The 4,664-nt window shown below is 49.8% G+C and overlaps 1 non-coding gene across 1 annotated transcript; it reads left to right on the top strand.

The window, feature by feature from the left end:
• The first annotated feature begins 2,938 nt into the window (after positions 1 to 2,938).
• On the top strand, positions 2,939 to 3,020 carry TRNAS-AGA (transfer RNA serine (anticodon AGA)). The gene has a single exon. It is a non-coding gene; the product is annotated as a tRNA-Ser (tRNA).
• The last annotated feature ends 1,644 nt before the right edge of the window (positions 3,021 to 4,664 follow it).

The raw sequence follows: 4,664 nt of genomic DNA on the forward strand, positions 1-4,664 counted from the left end.
AGAATACTGTGGGAGACAGTATCAAAAGCTTTGCTAAAGTAAAGGAATAACACATCCACTACTTTCCCCTCATCCACAGAGCCAGTTATCTCCTCATAGAAGGCAATTAGGTTAGTCAGGCATGACTTGCCCTTGATGAATGCATGCTGACAGTTCCTGGTCACTTTCCTCTCCTCTAAGTGCTTCAGAATTGATTCATTGAGCACCAGCTGCTCCATGATTTTTCCAGGGACTGAGGTGAGGCTGACTGGCCTGTAGTTCCCCGGATCCTCCTTCTTCCCTTTTTTAAAGATGGGCACTACAGTAGCCTTTTTCCAGTCATCCGGGACCTCCCCCGATCACCGTGAGTTTTCACAGATAATGGGTAATCGCTCTGCAATCACATCTGCCAACTCCTTTAGCACCCTCAGATGCAGCACATCCAGCCCCATGGACATGTGCTGGTCTCCAGTTTTTCTAAATAGTCCCAAACCACTTCTTTCTCCACAGAGGGCTGGTCACCTCCTCCCCACGCTGTGCTGCCCAGTGCAGCAGTCTGGCAGCTGACCTTGTTTGTGAAGACAGGGGCAAAAAAAGCATTGAGTACATTAGCTTTTTCCACATCCTCTGTCCACAACGTTACCTCCCTCATTCAGTAAGGGGCCCACACTTTCCTTGACTTTCTTCATGTTACTAACATACCTGAAGAAACCCTTCTTCTTACTCTTAACATCTTTTGCTAGCTGCAACTCCATGTGTGATTTGACCTTCCTGATTTCACTCCTGGATGCCTGAGCAATATTTTTATACTCCTCCCTGGTCATTTCTCCAATCTTCCACTTCTTGTAAGCTGCTTTTTTGTGTTTAAGATCAGCAAGGATTTCACTGTTAAGCCGAGCTGGTCGCCTGCCATATTTACTATTCTTTCTACACATCAGGATGTTTTTTCCTGCAACCTCAGTAGACATTCTTTAATCCTTTAGAGGACTGGAACTGATTTCAGTGGAGGCACATGTTTGCTAGGTTTTTATGCATTTGCACAGGAAAATATTGAGTGTTTGCATTCATTTCAGGGATCCCTATTCAGTGGAACTCCTGAACATAAAGGAAATGCCATTATTTTTGTTGAAGGAAGAGGTTTATAAGGTGGCAATAGGATTTGAACCAAAGACCCTCTCATTTGCAATCAAACACTCTACCACTGAGCTACACCCCCAAGACTGTGGCGGATGTAAGTCAGTGAACTTAAAGATTTTGAAGGACAGGCCCTACCTCGGAGATCTCCTGTTCTCTTCCCAGATCACAGTGCTTTTAAAAATGGGGTTTCATTAAACTTATAGATACATGTAGACACCACAGCTTGCACACCCACCCACATAGCTTCCCCCAGTGACATAACTACCACCTCTCGGGGAGATGGATTAACTACACGAACGGGACAGCTCTCTCCCCTCTGCTTAGAGCATCTTCATTCTTTATGAATAGCTAGGAAATAACCTCCTGAATGGACAGTAACCAACTGATCAAATATTGCTGGGTCTGCATTCAATATTGGTAACTGGTCATGCTGGGTAGGATGAGTAGGAGCATCACCAGCAGATTGAGGGAAGTGATTATTCCCCTCTACTCAGCAGTGGTGAGGCCACATCTTTTTTATTTTTTAAATAAGTAATTGGAGATATATCTATTTCCTAGAACTGGAAGGGACCTTGGAAGGTCATCGAGTCCAGCCATCTGCCTCCACTAGCAGGACCAAGTACTGATTTTTGCCCCAGATCCCTAAGTGGCCCCGTCATGGAGTGAGCTCACAAACCTGGGTTTAGCAGACCAATGCTCAAACCACTGAGCTATCCCTCCCCTCCTGCATTGCGTCCAAATTTTGCCCTTCCACTACAGAAACAAATTGGAGAGAGTCTAGGGGAGGGCAACAAAAATGATTAGGGGGCAGGGGACTTATGAGGAGAGACTGAGAGCAGGGACACCCGGGGGGGGGGCAAGTGGGGCAATTTGCCCCAGGCCCTGCAGGGATCCCATGAGAATGTATTATTCTATAGTATTGCAACTTTTTTTTATGAAAGGAGCCCCCAAAATTGTTTTGCCCCATGCCCCCTGAATCCTCTGGGCAGCCCTGCCCACTCCACCCCCTTGACTCATTCTCCTCCCTCTGAGGCCCCACCTGTGCTCTGCTCTCACTCCCATTTGGCCACTCTCCCACCCCTGCTCTTTCTCCTTGGCTGAGGCCTGCTGGTCCACCTTTTGCTCACTCCTCTCCTCCCTGAAAGCCTCCTTGTGTCTCTCCACCCCCACCCACAAGGTCGACCTGCTACCCCCACCTCTCTGTCCTTCCCCTGAGACTCAGCCTGCCCAAACCTCTCTGCCCCCTCCCCTAAGACCAGACCTGCCCAGCACTCACACCTCTCTATCCCCTCCCCTGACCTGCCCTGTCCACCACCCACACCTCTTTGCCCCGCCCATGAGACCAGCCCTTCCCACCACTTGCACCTCTCTGCCTCTCACCTGAGGCCCGCCCTGTCCACCTCTTTCCTCGGTCATCTGTTGTTGTTCCTTGAAACATCAAGGATGGAATAAAAAGCTGAGTTTACTCCAGGGTGAGGAAAGAAAGGAGCCACCAACCACCTGACAAAGCTCAGTGCCCCAGAGAAAACCTGCCCCCTGCTATTGCAATCCCTGATGTGCTGGGGATATGATGGTAAAGGATCTGTCTGAATGATCAAGGCAGGAAATGGACAACAATCTACAGGAACGTCATTGACCACAAACACACTCTCCTCATGCTCCAGCCAGAAGGGAAATGAGCAGGAATTCTTGCAGTTCAGCCATGGACACACTTACACAATGGCACAGCAGTGTGTGTGTTGTGGAAGCTGGTCTGAGGCAACAACTGGAATTGATCACTCAGAACAGAACTGGAGTGTAGTGAGAGGCCCATCTCAAGCAAGTAGTTGTAGCCGAGTGGTTAAGATGATGGATTAGAAATCCATTGGGGTCTCCCTGCAGAGGTTCAAATCCTGCCAACTACAGAGGAAGTTGTGGTCCCTTAGTTTCAACAGAGCTGGGTCTTGTCCCACTCTCCAGCTGTGGCTACACTACTGGGTAATGGGGCTTTAAAGTGTTTGAATTAAACGGCTGTTGCATGTCCACACTCTGCTCCTTGTGTTACCAGAGCACATCCAGGCTAGACTCTTGGATGGCCAAAGAGAGCAGTGCATTGTGGGTAGCTGTGCAACTGGCTGGAGGTGCTTTGGGAAAGGGTTTGAAATGCCTCACAGGCTGGTACAGCATCACATGATGCAGGTTACTCTATCCCATTGTTCCATGGGAATCCTACTAGATTGTCAACTGCAATGTGTTTGTATGGGGGGGGGAAGAGTGAGTGAGTGAGTGTGTGACACACTGTCTCTAAGTTCGGACAGCTGCTACAAGCAACCAGTCCTGAGGCAGGGGGAGGGGCACAACCCCAACCTCAGCCCCTGCTTCCCTCACTGGCTCAGCTCAGCACAGCAGCCTCTGTGACACGCACACACTCCTGCCTGCTTAGCTCTGTGTCAGGGGTGCTGGAACATTGGGGTTAGAGGGCCATGGCCCCACCACTCTTTACTGGCTGTTAGAACAAATGATGGAGTGGGGGGAAGGGTGGAGTCTTGGGGGGAAGAGGATTTCTGTGGGCGTGGCCTCTGGGGGAGGGGTGGTGTGAGTGTGGGTCCTTGGGGAAGGGTGTCAGGGGAGTGCCACAGTGCAGACAACGGTGCCCCTCCCCACTGTAAGGAAGCTCCCGACCCCCCTGTTCTGTGTTTATAGCACAGGAGAGAGCAGCCTTCCACGGCAGTGATTTGCTCCCCTTGGCTCGGGCAGGGAGACTCAGGCGGCGATTTAAAGGGCCCGAGGCTCTGGCCTCTGCAGGGAGCCCTGGGCCCCTTAAATCACCAGCTTGGGGAAGCCAGGCCGGGCTGGCACAGCGTATACACTCTTGCCAGTACCCCACACTGGAACGTACTAATTTTTGTTAGTAATACAGGAAATTGGGGGCTAATCCTGAAAAGCTTCTTTGATGTAACTTACCCCCCTTGGCCTGAAATGTCCTGATGTAAAACTTGACTCCAAAGGCTGGGGTGGGGGAATGTGTGTGAGAAATAGAGCAGAGGAGAAAACTGACCCAGTGTTGATTTGAATGATTTGTATTTCAAAAGTAACTTATTTTGATTGGCTTCCAAGTCAATTTCTGTGTTAGCAAAAAGAAGGTCAGAGAAAGTGTGGACCCCTTACTGAATGGGCAGGCAACCTAGTGACAGATGATGTGGATAAAGCTGAGGTGCTCAATGCTTTTTTTGCCTCGATCTTCACAGACACTGGCAGCACAGTAGGGGGAGGAGGTGAGCAGCCCTTGGTGGTGAAAGAACAGATTAAGGACTGTTTAGAAAAGCTGGACATGACCAAGTCCTCAGTTCCAGATATAATGCATCTGAGGGTCCGGATGGAGTTGGCAGATGTGACTGCAGAGCCGTTGGTCATTATCTTTGAAAACTTGTGGTGATTGGGGGAGGTCTCGGATGGTTGGAAAAAGGCAAATCTAGTGCCTATATGTCTCCACTGCAATTTAAGTCTTGCAGCCCAAGCCCCATAAGCCTGAGTCAGCTGACCGGGCTTTGACACAGGTGCCCTGGGTG

The sequence above is a fragment of the Gopherus flavomarginatus genome, chromosome 8 (genome assembly GCF_025201925.1).
Source record: "Gopherus flavomarginatus isolate rGopFla2 chromosome 8, rGopFla2.mat.asm, whole genome shotgun sequence".
Classification (NCBI taxonomy): domain Eukaryota; kingdom Metazoa; phylum Chordata; order Testudines; family Testudinidae; genus Gopherus; species Gopherus flavomarginatus.